Here is a 15,351-nt window from a genome sequence, read left to right as displayed (position 1 = left end):
CAGGTTAGGGACAGATTGTCATGGAAAAAATCTATCTATGTGGTTGCTAAGAGTCAACAACTTATTGGAACATAATCAATAAAAATCATGGATATTTTATGGTACTTTTAGGACATGTTGCAAACTGCTGAAATATAGGTCATATATAGGTCAAATAACAGACAGATATGACCGCTGCGGGTTAAACCGCTGAGCTGCTGAGCTTGCTGATCGGAAGGTCAGCGGTTCGAATCCGCGTGACGGGGTGAGCTCCCATTGCTAGTCCCAGCTCCTGCCAACCTAGCAGTTCGAAAACATGCAAATGTGAGTAGATTAATAGGCACCGCTTCGGCAGGCAGGTAACGGCATTCTGTGTAGTCATGACCACGGAACTGTCTATGGACAAACACCAGCTCTTCGGCTTTGAGTCAGACACGATTGGACTTAATGTCAAGGGAAACCTTTACCTTTACCTATGACCTATATAGGTCAAATAACAGACAGATAAACAGAAAAATAATCCACATGAACAAGGTCTATGGGTTGCTCCATCCACATACTTGCTGCTTCTTAAAAAAACTGTAAAGGCAGGATTATGGGACCCCTCTTGATTTTCCTTCAGCAACATTTTTCTTCTGTGTGTCAAGTAATGATTTCTTAGATTACTGTTAAGCTGACTGGGCTGTGATTTCCCGGGTCTCCCTGGTCCCTTTGCAAAATCTAGAAGCATGTTGGCCTTCTCCATAGCTGCTTCTGCGCTGTGGTACAGACCCCTCCCCCGCCTGAGGTCCATCAAGTCCCCATCCTTTTGGCCTTCTGGAAGGCCATGAAAAGCTGGTCCTTCCCCCAAGGGCTGGGTGAGACTGGAGTCCAGCAGATGTGTGGGGGAGTGTTGTTTTGGGGGCACCTTGAGAAAAGCATAATGAGTAAGTCGATATATAGCTGGCTTGGAAATCATATTTAAAGAATATTCTTCATTAAATTCAGTTCTATCTACTCTGAACATCTCAAGAGGGCCTATTTCAAGTTCCCCCTCTGTGAGAACCCAAGTTCCATCCTCTGTGAATGTCTTATTCTGTTTTGTTATCTTTGTTTGCTTGTTACACTGTTTTATTTGCTTGCTTTGTTGCACATAACCCAGTCTCACAATTGAGGCAGTCTACACATATTGTAAACAAACAAACAAATTGGAGAGATATATTGAGAGGGGCATCACAAGATTTTGTTCTTCAACTTTTTAATAGATGATGATTTGGCTGATGTAGAGAATGGAATGTTTGACCAATTTTAACTACCATAGATTAGGTGGGATAGCAAATACCTTAGAAAAGGGAAATAAAATTCAAACTGATCATGATAGATTAGAGAAATGGGCTTGTACTTGTAAAAAAACATTTTGGAGTAGGAGTTGTATACAAACTGTGATGGAGTTTTTAAAGGTTAATAAAAGAACTCCAAGCAGCTAACAACAATCTTGCAGAGTAGAAGCATGAACCAAAAGAGAACTTGCACATTAAACTTAATTACGTTCAGAAATAAATTCAGTCTTCACACTGTAGTTAGTTGAAGAAAAATAGAGATAGCTTACTTTTATTCAGTAGATCTGGATACAGGTAGATTCATAGTAGAAAGCACTTAATCATCACTGGTTCTTTGTAGACACTTTCTATGTGGAATAGAAAGTCTGGATGCAAGCGAGATGGTAAGGGGAGGGCTGCATTCCTGCAGCACCTGCTTGCATGGAGCGTGCATGTGCCAGAAGGGTAATGGAGATTGTTAATCCCCAAGCCCAAGAAGGAGGAGGAAGTGGAAATCAGGTGACCCACGTGACATCCCACAAGCACAATAGAAATGCGTTTGCTAGAGAGACCCCCTTATGCTTATGAGACAATGCTGAGTTGACCCCTGGTAATTCCAACAAGCTGAATGTATTGTATCTATGAATGTATGTATGTTGAGACCCAAGCACTGTGTGATGGAGTGAGCTCCCACACTCGCCCCAGCTCTTGCCAACCTAGCAATTCAAAGGCATGCAAATGCGAGTAGGTAGATAGGTACCTCTTTGGCAGGAAGGTAACAGTGTTCCTTGACTGTCATGCTGGCCACATGACCACAGAAGTGTCTTCGGACAATGCTGGCTCTTCAGCCGTGAAACAGAGATGAGCACCTCCCCCTACTGTTGGACATGCCTAAATGGGAACTTTACCTTTACCTTTACCTTTTATGCATGTTGATATAGCTGCAAAAAAAGTGAAATGAAATGTTAGGATGCATCAACAGAATATAGTTTCCAGTCATGGGAAGTAAATGTTCCATTTTATTTGACACTGTCCAGACCCCACCTTTTGTCCTGCTTCCAGTTCCGGGCAACCACATATCAGAGAAATTGTGGCACGTTCAGAGAAGGGCAATGGAACTGATCAAGGGACTAGAAACAAAATCCCATGAAGACGGAGTGAAGAGGCTGAGCACGTTCCGTCTTGAAAACGATGACTGAGAAGGAGTGTGTCAGCACTTGCAGACGCAAGTATTGTGGCTGTGTTGAAACCCAGCAGATCCCATCCTGTTCTCCTGTCACTTGCTTCCTTGCTTTGGAAAATTGCTACCACTAGGAGAGCTCCCACACAAAGGGGGCTGTAGTGTAGACTTGCCAGGCAGCCAATGTATTTGCAACGTTGGGAACCACGTGCAGCCAGGATTCTGTAAATGCTACATCAAGCCAAATGTAGCTGCAGACTCCTTTCACCCACACAAGGAGGCCAAGGGTAGAAGGAAGGCTGGACTGTCCCGATTTCCTTTCCGTGCTTAGGATTTTCAAGCTGCAGAATGCAGCTTGGGAAGGAACTGACATTGCATAAAGAGGATGTTTTCACAGCTGTGGGGCACAAGAGGCAGTCTGGCTGTTTCATTAAAACCAAGGAAATCTTGGCTGGTCAGTCCAGAACTTGATGGGAGTCCAATATTCTCTTTCCCAAAGTCAGCCAATCAGATGCCTCCTCCCACCGGCAGGACATGCTCCAAAAAAGTCATTACCACTAGACATTGTAGTCATGCAGGCTGGGGATGATGGAAACTGAGGTGAAATACAGGACATAGCTAAAATATGAAACTCCCTGCTACAACGTAGAAGTCATGCTTACTTTGCTTAGCTGAGTCTAAGAAAGGAATGGACAAATTCATAGGGGACACAATATGTGAAGAATGATTGTGTGCAGGAGTGCATAATGTGCTGATGGAAGGAGGGAGAGATGATGGTCAGACCAAGCTGTATGCAGCAAGCAACCTGTTCTTTGCCCTGCTAAAACTGAGAATGTTGCCCCAGTGGCAGTGCTGAAATTTCAGAACTTCATGGGCCAGAGAAAGTAACAGAATGAATTTTCATAGAGACAAGTGCAAAGTTCTTCACTGAGAAAACAAAAATCAAATGCAAAGTTATGCCCAGCTCTTGGTAATTGAAGTTACAGGAGTTGATTGCAGAATTAATATGAGCTAGATGTGTGATGTGGCATCACAAAATCTTACTGCAATTTTAGGCTGCATCAACAGATACATCATTTCCAAATCATGAAAAGTAGTTGACCCATTTTATTCTGCTCTGGTCAGAATAGAGTATTTAGTGCTTTGCGTGATGGAGTTTTTAAAGGTTAATAAAAGAACTCCAAGCAGCTAACAGCAATCTTGCAGAGTAGAAGCGTGAACCAAAAAAAGAGAACTTGCACATTAAGCTTAATTACGTTCAGAAATAAATTCAGTCATCACACTGTAGTTAGATGAAGAAAAATAGAGATAGCTTACTTTTATTCAGTAGATCTGGATAAAGGTAGATTCATAGTAAAAAGCACTCAATCATCACTGTTTCTTTGTAGACACTTTTTATGTGGAATAGAAAGTCTGTGTGCAAGTGAGATGGCAGGAGGAGGAGCTGCATGCAGCACCTCGTGCTTGCAGGTCTGCCAAAAGGGTAATGGAGACTGTTAATCCCCAAGCCCAAGAAGAAGGAGGAAGAGGAAATCAGGTGACCCATGTGACATCCCACAAGCACAATAGAGATGCGATTAGCTAGAGCGACCTCCTTATGCTTATGAGACAATGCTGAGTTGATCCCTGATACTTCCAACATTGCTGAGGTCAAGGTATCCTATTGCAATGGCATTTCCCCAATCATTAAGCTAGTAATTTTGTCAAAAAAGATCAGGTTAGATTTGTTTGGGACAAATCCACATGGTGTTTGTTGATTTTCTATTTGTTGTTGTTTATTCGTTTAGTCGCTTCCGACTCTTCATGACTTCATGGACCAGCCCACGCCAGAGCTTCCTGTTGGTCGTCGACACCCCCAGCTCCCCCAGGGACAAGTCCGTCACCTTTTCTATTTAAGTGCTCATAAATATACCATTTAATAATCTACTTTGAGGACATTGTCCGTTACTGATGTCAAGCTAATAGGTATTTAATTTCCCAAGTCCTCTTTCTTTCCCTTTTTGAAGATTTGCTGTCCTCCTGTCTTCTGGGACTCTTCAGTTGTCCAGAAGTTCCCAGAGATTATAGTTAGCGGTTCTGCAAATGTTGTGAGAATTCTGTGAGTTCCTTCAGTGCCCTAAGATGTAATTCATCTGAAGACTTGAATTAATTTAAATTAACTAAATATTCCTTGCCTTTTCCTTGCCTGTCCTAACTGCTGCATTCTTCTTCCACTGATGGCCAGTGATGGCCAGTAGACTTTGATTTCTCCTTTGAGAGAAAATATTGAGAATATACTTTGAAAATATTGAGAATGTATTTCAAAATATATTTTGTAAAATATATTTTACTTTGAGAATATATTCTGCCTTCTCATCATCATCCACTACCAACTCACCCCCTTTTTCCATGCAACAGACCCAGAGCCTCTTCGCCCTCCCGTTTCTGATGTTCTGGAAAAAAACCCATGAGAATCAGTGACCAACGAAACGGTTGGCTTCACTTCATCCAAGTAGAGACCAGAGAGCCATCTGTGGACAAGGCTTCAATTTGGATCCCTGCATGGAGTACAGGATAAAACGTGACCCTTCCAACTGTAGGATTCTATGAAGCTGGAGTGTGGAATGCTAATTAGCAAGGTTGGTAGCCACTATTATTGGGAGCTGAGCAAATTTTGTGGGACATGTTGGAAAGGTCTTGAGTCTGTATTGCTTATACTTACTTAGAAGTCAATATGTAAAAGTAAGGAATCACCTACGTTTTCCCTGTTTCTCTACTCAAATATACAGTATGTACTTAGGAAATTTTATAGATCTAATGTAAAATAGGCAGTGATGGAGAAACTTCAGTAGCTCTAATTTTCCTGCAGCAACACAGAAGAATTCCTCACAAACTTATTCAGCTGCAGGGACTGATCTCCAGATGACAACCATCTGTCTGGAATGCTTTCCGGATTCCCGCACTGAGCACGCCCTTGCAATACTTATTTTCTGTTACATTCCCATGACATGGCCTTCGTTTCATCATTCCCAGTCTGTGAGACAGCCTTAAGTCATCCTTAACTGTGCTGCTGTAAAAGTAGTGTTTCCCCACTTCTTCTGACACCATCCAAGAGCAGCCTCCTATGTGAAATCCATTATGGTTTTCACCCATTTCCTTGGATGGAAGTGACCTCACTGGCAGTGACTGGGAACAGAGGTAATAAAACAGAAATCAGCAACGGGGCCAGAAATTTTCATGCTAATATAGTTTTCTACCCACTCAAGTATGGGTGGAGAGTGCCATGGGCTCTTTCTCATGGAGAAGGCAAGATGCTCTTCTCCAATCCTTGAACCAGACAAGTATACTAGAATAAAATCTACTGCCCTGAGGCATGATGTAACAGAGATATCATGTTAAAGACAGAGATTGATGGACTGTCCCTGCTTTATTTCCATGACCTCTCATCAAACAGTGGGAAAACATCCATCAGTCAGTCTCTTTAAGATGGGCTAGGGCTAGGGAGAAGGTGAGTTTTCACAGATGGCTAGACTACTTGGACTCCTTTTGGACACAGGTTTAACGGTATTCCAGAAGAGCATCAAACCCATGTTCAAAAGCAGGTGGAAAAACAACTGACAGATAACAGGGAGCTGTCTCTTTCCTGCTTCAATGTGCAGCCATTGCCCTGTGAATACTGTTGAGTTTTTCCTACTAACAGATTAAGCTGCTGTTGTACCTAGTCATTTTGGCTGGGTGAAAAGGTTGCAATTGATTGTCTCCTCTGATGTGCTTCATGCAAATCACCTGGGGGAGGAAACCTGCCCGGACTTGTTCTCACTTCCTTTTTTTTCTCTGCCGGCAATGTAGCCAAGCAAGGCTTGCTCCAAAGGGGGAGCTAAGTCCTTTAAATATGTTTCGCTTTTGTTTTTGCTTTCTGTAAATAAATTATTTTTATAGAAATGCTTGGTGTGTGACTTTTTTGACCTCTCCTGGGCTAAAGGCTTTCCCAGCATCTGCCAACAGGTTATGTCCCCAGTAAACAGCCCAGTAAAACCCAGAGAGAAAAGAGAGATCAGCTCCACACCTCGTGCACAATTTAAAGGCAGGTAGCAAAGACCTGTGAAGATTTTCTTTGGAGCCGCCTGGAGATTTTCCAGCAACTGCCGGTCTACAGGACAAAGAAGCTAGCTGAGGTGACTTGCAAAAGAAGGAAGAAGCCATGGCTACCTCCCAGCCCTCAGCGATGCCTCTGGAGTGCCTATCAGAGACCAACTATTTGAATTGGGCCCTGAAGATGGAGATGTATCTTCGCAGAGAGAATCTTTGGCTGCCAATTGGTGAGCAAACCCCCCAAAATCCCAGTGCTGAATGGCTGAGACAGGATGAGCAGGCTAGAGCCACCATTATCTTGGGAGTTGAGGACAATCAGCTAGTCCACGTGCGAGGCATGCAGTCTGCAAAGCAACTTTGGGACGCTTTGAGAGACTTATATGTAAAGGCAACAGCAGGGAGTAAAGTTACTCTGACGAAAAAGCTGTACAGAGCCTACCTTGCAGAAGGAGATAGCCTTCCTGAGCACCTGCATTATATTCAGCAGCTGTTTGTTGAGTTGCAGGAGAGAGGAATGGAATTTACACCTCTCACAAAATCATATATCCTCCTGTCCTCACTGAATGAAACGTGGGACACGCTGATTTGTACCCTGGAGGCTATGCCTGAAACAGACCTCACCCCATCGTGTGTTACACAGCGCTTACTCGCTGAATGGGAGAAGAGAGAGGAAAGATCCCCCCCCCATCTCTTCTGGAAAGCTGCAGTACCAGAAAATGAGGGAAAAGAAGGGAAAGGAACCTGAGGCCACAGCGCTAGCAAGCCAGCGATGCTTCACTTGTGGTTCAGCTGGACATTTGCAAAGAGACTGTGCCTTGAGACCCAAGAGTAGAAAGACAGAGAAGAAAAACACAAGGGCAACACAGAAGAAGGCTCTTCAGACAACCCAGATTGCACAGGTTGCTGAGAAGGGTAATTCTGATGTATGGGTGTTAGATTCTGGGGCCAGTTGTCATTTATGTAATTGTAAAAGCTCTTTTGTGTCACTGTCTAAAACTGAAAGACAAAGTGTATCTTTGGCTGATGGGTCTGTAACCAAAATTATGGGACAAGGTGACTTGTATTTATCCTGCTTAGGAGAAACTGTAAAAGGTGTGTTGTATGTGCCAAATTTACAATCAAACCTTTTATCTGTGGCACAATTGGCTGCAACAGGGTATATCATAACATTTAAGAAAAATGGTTGTGAGATACGTAAAAATGGGAAATTGTGTGCTACTGGTATGTTAAAAGACTCCTTGTACATGGTGCAAAATGCAAGGAAGCCAAGCTGCAAGGCTGCAGTTGGCAACACTCCATATCATGACCAATGTGTACACCTGATGCACAGGAGATTTGGTCATGCTAATTTCAAGTATATAGCACAAATGCCACAGCTGTGTGCTGACCTAAAGATAAAACCCTGTGATAAACACTTAGATTGTGTAGTTTGCAAAGAATGCAAAACACTAAAAGCTCCTGTGAGTAAGCACAGTGACAGAGTTACAACTAGACCTTTGGAAATTGTACACTCTGACATTATTGGTCCTTTTGCTCCAAGTCTTGGACAAGCAAGGTATGCAATGACCATCATTGATGATTTCTCAAGATACACATTTATCTACATCTTAAAACATAAAGATGAGGCATTTGAGAAATTTAAAAGTTTTGTGACATGGGCAAATGGAAAATTCCCTAGGCCTGTATCTGCACTCCAATGTGATAGAGGAGGAGAATACCTTTCTCACAAATTCAGAAGGTTCCTAATGGAAAAAGGGATAGAACAAATTCTTTCTAACCCTTACACCCCTCAGCAAAATGGTGTTGCTGAAAGAAAGGGCAGAACCTTGCAAAATGCGATGGAATGCATGTTAAAAGATTCACGATTATGTTTTAAGTACTGTGGAGAGGCCATATCTACTGCCACTTATGTACAGAACAGGTTGTATAACTCTGTGATTCAGGACACTCCATTCCATGTGTTTTATGGTGTGAAACCAAAGGTAAACCATCTTAGAGTGTTTGGTAGCACTGCTTGGGTTCATATTCCAAAACAACAGAGAAGGAAAGGAGGCCCCACAACAAAGAAAGCCATCTTTGTTGGCTATGAACAAAGCCAGAGGAGCTACAGGTTCATAGTGGGAGAGAAATTGATAATTAGCAAAAGCGCTTCTTTTGCTGAACAAAACTGGGGGAGATTAAATTCTAGCTCTCCAGTTGATCTGACCACCACAAGAGAACAGCAAGGACTTGCTGATAGTGATCTTTTGCCTGATGAGGACATTAAACCAGAAAAGCAAACTGAAGATCTGTCTGATGAGATAGATGCTTCTCAGGAAAGTGATAGGAGTCAAAATTTAAGCCCTGTATTACCTCGCAGATCTCAGAGGAGTAATAAAGGCATTCCTCCATCACGTTTTCAGGCTGAAACAGTAAAGGCTTTTCACATATTCACAGAACCTGAGTCTTTAGAACAAGTGAATGCTTTACCACCTGAGATTGCACAAAATTGGCATTCTGCCATGCAACAGGAATTAGCATCCTTGAAAGAAAATAAAACATGGAAACTGGTAAATCTACCTCCCAATGAACGCTGTCTGGGTTGTAGGTGGGTTTTCAAACTGAAAAGGGATGCTGATGGCAAAATCCAAAAATATAAAGCAAGGTTGGTTGCAAAAGGGTTCACTCAAAGGAAAGATTTAGACTTTTACAAGACTTTTGCACCAGTTACTAAAGGTGAATCAATTAGATTACTGTTAAAAGTTGCTGCACTAAAAGGAATGTCAGTTAACCACTATGACATTCAGACTGCATTTCTCTATGGTGATTTAGACCACAGATTATACATGCAGCAACCCCCTGGCTATGAAAAAGGGGAGAATCTAGTCTGTGAACTGTAGAAGTCAATCTATGGGTTAAAACAAGCTGCTAGATCCTGGAACCAAAAATTAGATGAAAAACTGCAGAATTTTGGTTTTGAAAAAGGAAAAGCAGATCCCTGTGTATATATGAAGAAGGACAAACAAGGCTGTCTGTATCTATGCATTTATGTTGATGATTTGCTGCTGTTCACATCAACAGAAAAACAAAGGCTTGATTTTGAAGCTTGCATGAAAAGCCATTTCACATTAAAAAGCTGTGGAACTGTAACAAATAACCTAGGTTTGGAAAAACACAGGAAGAAGGATGGTAGCTTTCTGTTAAACCAAAGGGGAGATAATGTTAAAATAATGTGAATGGAAAGACATATAAAGTTGTCAGAGAAGATTGGTTTGCATCTTAATCTGTAGTATAAAAAGGGGAGTGTTGAGTTTTTCCTACTAACAGATTAAGCTGCTGTTGTACCTAGTCATTTTGGCCGGGTGAAAAGGTTGCAATTGATTGTCTCCTCTGACGTGCTTCATGCAAATCACCTGGGGGAGGAAACCTGCCCGGACTTGTTCTCACTTCTTTTTTTTTCTCTGCCGGCAATGTAGCCAAGCAAGGCTTGCTCCAAAGGGGGAGCTAAGTCCTTTAAATATGTTTCGCTTTTGTTTTTGCTTTCTGTAAATAAATTATTTTTATAGAAATGCTTGGTGTGTGACTTTTTTGACCTCTCCTGGGCTAAAGGCTTTCCCAGCATCTGCCAACAAATACCAGTCAGCTGCCAGTCAGGCTGATCTAAATCTCAGAGCCAGGGATCATTCAGAGACCTGGTGGGTAGACAGGGAGAGTCCAGCTAGAAAGAGTGGGATTCTCCTGTTGTCCAGACCAAATAGTTCTGAAGGACAGAGTTCAAGGCCTAGAAAGGAAGAGGCACAACCGCATCAGCCTAAAGTGGCCTGTAGGGAGTATGTTGATCCCACCCTAGAGATCAGGTAACCCTCTGGACTGAGAGAAGGGCCAGATGGTACCCACAATAAAAATGCTGCAGCTTGTTGCCTGGTTAAAACAGAAAACATGACGGACAGCACCAGAACAGCTAAGGATGACTTTGAGCTGCCTCTCAGCTTTGGGATAGGGATCAGATAAAGGCACCATTATGAGGACATAGCAGAAAAAAAGAGGTTGCAGGACATGTTTGTGCTATGGGTAGGAGTACGAAAACTTGGTTGAAGGGATCCAGAGATTTTCCGAGCTGTTGGGTGGGGTAATTCTTTTCTTCCTTTCTTTGAAATCACATGAAGCTTCTTTCAGCATTATGCTATAGTTTTTATAAACACATCTGTTTTCTTCCTCAAAATCCTAGGAAAACAAAATTTGATTGTACTGTCAGAAAAAAAAAGAAAGCCTGGAGACTTCTGCTGAGGACATGGTGAGCTAGAAGCAGGACAGCATTACAGCTGAGATTGCCAACCAGAGGACAGATCCCAGCTGGCGAAATCTCTCTGGACAAGGGAGAGATTGTGGGATTGCCCACATGTACTCCTGACAGCTGCTCCTCACAAGTAGACTGCAAGAACTGAGGTTTCTGCGGTCAGCTGGTTAGTGGAGCGGCTAGGAGTCGAGGGGTTCCATCTACACCCACCACCATAATGCAGCCTATATGGACACAAAGCTCTGCTGAGCCCCATTTCTTACTCACTTTTTGAATTACTTTTTAAACTGCTTCTTAAATATTAAGAGCCTTCGGAATGGCAAGTTTGATGGCATTCACTGGGTGAGTTTCCTTCAGTCCTTAATGAACAAAATTTTAAGTGCAACTTTAAGGACTTAGCAATTTTGGGGAATAAATGGCAAAAGAGAGATTAGAGTGTTGTTTTTGGAAAGTTTTAGGGTCTAGATTGACTTAAAATGGGATTTTCAAATTAATTGAATGAATCCTTCCCTTGGGAAAATGGCTCATGTTTTGAATTCCCCCCCCCCCACACACACACACACAAAAAACCCCAACACACGATACTTTGAAAGTTAGACATCAGAGGGAGCTTAAAGGAAATAAAGATTACATTTAAGGGAGAAGAACCCCTATTTGACTTGTTAACACAGGATGGAGCAAAACACCTTAACATTGAATGTACCAAAGGACATATGTGAAGAATGGACTCAGAAATTAATTTCAGGAATGTTTGCCATCATAGATAGACTCTGTGTGAATGATGTTATGGAAGAGGAACATGTTCTACTGGATAAGACCAAAATAGATTTGAACGTGGATTTAAAAATGACGGGCTACAAGAATGATCTGGAAAAAGGTGAAATACTGGATATACAAATGAAACCAGCTGACGTTTTAATAAGTAAAAGAGACATATAAACAACAAATCAGGAGAGTGACTTAGATAATTTTCCTATATTAGATTTAATAAAGAGATCTGTTGAAGTTTTGAAAGACTTGCTGAGAAGGGACAAAGAAAAGAAATCAGGTTCTAGGACATCGTTTGAAGGGATTAAAGATTAAGATTGTTAAATGTAAAGGGAAGGAATATAAAGTTGGTTTATTTGACCAAGGTTAAAATAGATGATGTTATTTCTGGTATCCCTTCATGGATTTTTGCTGACCAAGACTAAATGATGTGGTTTTAAGGATTTGTCTTTAGATAAGAGATGTGATAGGGGATGAAGAGATTGTTATATTTTAAGAGAAAGTGATAAATCGTTAAAATTGTTTATACTTGAGATGAAGGGGGAAGTTATTTCCTTTTTCTTTTTTGTTATATTCTTTTCTTTTTTCTTTCTTTTTTGATATTATTTTTTCTTTTTTGCACTTTTTACTTTTTCTTTCTATTCCTTTACTTTTTGTAGTTTGTTTTTATCTGTGCAACTGTAATACTTAATAAATCACAGTCCCTCCTCAGGGGGAGGTGGGCGGTAGTACCAATTTGAGATATACAGTAAAATAAATAAATAAATAAATAAATAAAATTATTTGGGGGGAAAAACAAGAAAAAAGAAAGCCTGCAGGTTGCCCATCCTTTAAGAATGACTTATCTTTAATTTGCACCTTAGTTCTAGTTTTATTGCTATGACAAGCAAAACTACCTGACATACACTCCAGGTGTCTATTACCTGGCATGAATCACAACAAGGACACATGCATCTGTTTCAATCCCAAAAAAGATACATAAGCAAAACTAAAAATGGAACACAGAGTAAGTTTTGTTCAGAAATCCCTTGTCTTGGATCATCAACCTCCAGCTAACATAGAAAAAAGGCCAAGATTGTGAGCTTGGAGTGATCTCACTGCTGGGCTTCTAACGAAAAAGGTAGCTCCCTTTAAGGCTGACCATCTGGGGGAACTGACTTGTCTGTAGTTCTTCTACCAAGACATGGATCAAAACTCCAAAGTGCAAAAAGCCCATATTTTGAGCTGAAATGAAGCCAAATACCAGACCCAAAAGCCTATTGGGGAAAAAAGGCATGTTGGCTTTTGCTGGAATGCAGTTGCTTGCATGATCTTCAGGCCACGTGATAAAAAATTAAATATGTTGAATTTTTTAATTTCCTAACAGTGCATGTTCACCCAGTTTCACTTTCTCTCTCTGTCTCTCTATCTCACACACACACACACTCACATACACATACACAAAGATATGAAAGCCAGTTTGTGTTGGAATTATCAGGGATCAATTCAGCATTGTCTCATAAGCATAAGGGGATCGCTCTAGCAAATCACATCTCTATTGTGCTTGTGGGATGTCATGTGGGTCACCTGATTTTCACTTCCTCCTTCTTCTTGGGCTTGGGAATTAACAATCTCCATTACCCTTCTGGCACACATGCAAGCAGGAGGTGCTGCAGAAATGCAGCTCTCACTCTTTAGAAAGTATCTACAAAGAATCAGTGATGATTAAGTGCATTCTACTATGAAGCTACCTGTATCCAGATCTACTGAATAAAAGTAAGCTATCTCTATTTTTCTTCATCCAACTACAGTGCGAAGACTGAATTTATTTCTGAATGTAATTAAGCTTAATGTGCAAGTTCCTTTTTTGGTTCACACTTCTACTCTGCAAGACTGCTGTTAGCTGCTTGTTCTTTTATTAACATTTAAAAACTCCATTAGTTTGGTTTAGTGGTTAAGGCACTAGGCTAGAATCCATGAGACTATGAGAGGTCTAGTCCCACCTTAGGCATGAAGCCAGTGGGTGACTTTGGGGCAGTCCCTCCCTCTCAGCCATAGGAAGAAGGCAAGGGCAAACAACTTCTGAAAATGTTGCCAAGAAAACTGCAGGAAGTTGCCAGGAGTCAACACTGACTCAAAGACACAAATACAGTATATATAGGGCTAGGCCAGATCAAACAATACTGATTCCATCTGGTCCAGAAAGATGGAGATCCTTGGCAAACAACCTGTTGCACAGACTAGAGGGAAATGCCCAGGAAGATAAAGATAATGATGACCATGATAATGCAAAGCAAATATAATCAGACAAGCTCATTACTTCTGAGCGTAGCACCTCATCTTTTTTCCAGGAGCTCAAGTTACGAAGGCAAGCTTCTTCCTCCAATAGTTTTCCTACGACGGCCCTGAGGGTGAGAGATTGGCTTAAAGTCACCTAAGCAAGTTTTCATAGATGAGGGTCACTGCACCTCACCTCAAAGACTGTGGACATTCTCAGATGTTTGCTTGATGCAGCTGCTTTTTGAGGGAGTATCAGTATTCTAGCATTTTAAACATTTAGTAATTCAGAAATTTGGCTTTTCAGCGTTTCTTTTATAATACTTTGGTATTGGTTTCCATGTATTTTTATTCACTTTATCTTGATTTTTGTTAAAGTTGCTTATTAATGATTGCTTTCCCTTGTGTAATATTTTTTCTATTAGGCAAAATTTTGCTCAGTGACCTTTTTGATGGGACTTTCTATAATTTTGTTGAGGGGCTGCAGGATGTTCGGGTTCAGCAGCAACTGGTGAAAGTATGATTTGCAGCGGAGAGGCTTTTGTTAGAATGAAGGCAGTTTGGAAGATGTTGCAGATTTTTGCAGCAGCTCAGAAATCTGTAACTCAGCAAAGAGACAAAGAAGATGTCACCTTGAAGCTGCTGATTGAAGCTAGATGAGTGGCAAACATGCTTTTTAACACCCTTTTTTAACTTAAAAATTCAGTCTGAAATCTTCAACCTGGCCATTTTCAAAATATCAAATACCAAATTTCAAAATATCAAAATTTGCCAGGTTCACTTCCTGTTCTTCTGAGTACACATCGTCGTTCCCCACCCACCCCCCACCCCGCCGCCCGACACACAGTATGATGCTCGATGGTTTCCTGGACTTTTTCTTGGCAAGAGCACCTCAAACTTGTGAACGCTGCTTAGGAGGAAAGGTTTGTTGGCCACTGCAGTTTGGTAGATCCCTTCTACCAAAATCCCGCAGGTTTTGACAGCCAGGGCTGGGGAATCCCAGCTCCCGGCACAGCCTCCAGGGTGCTGAGACTGCTTCTAGCCGGATCCCCACTCCTCTTCTCTGCTCCTGCACCTCCTACAGCTCCGTCCCTCCCACTTCCTCTCCAGGAGCTGCTTCTGTCAGGAGTTGGAAGAGACTTGCGGGATAAGCAGATTGCTTTTTACCGAGCTGGACTTCTGGTCTGCTTCGGAGCCTTCCGTGCATGGTCTGACTAGGCAGGACGCCTTCAGGTCGCAGATGGAGGCCCGCCGAGGAGTAGTGGTGGCTTGGGCTTTTAGCCTCCTGACAGGTAAGCCTGACTGTAAACTCTGCAGCATCCCCTGAACCTCGCCACGGAGACCCGGGCCGGCGGGCGGGCGAAAGTGCTGGGTCCGCGGGAAGACGGGCTCGCTCGCTCTTTTATTTCTTCAGCGACAGATGCACCTCCAGGAAACATGAGGCTCCAACGAGGAGGTACCTTTTTTGTCAAAGGCAAAAGGGGAAAGCGAAAGAGGAAGCCAATTCTCCCTCCCTCGTTCTC

Source organism: Candoia aspera, chromosome 13 (assembly GCF_035149785.1).
Source record: "Candoia aspera isolate rCanAsp1 chromosome 13, rCanAsp1.hap2, whole genome shotgun sequence".
NCBI lineage: Eukaryota > Metazoa > Chordata > Lepidosauria > Squamata > Boidae > Candoia > Candoia aspera.
The sequence above is the reverse complement of the archived record's forward strand: the minus strand, read 5'-3'. Positions refer to the sequence as shown.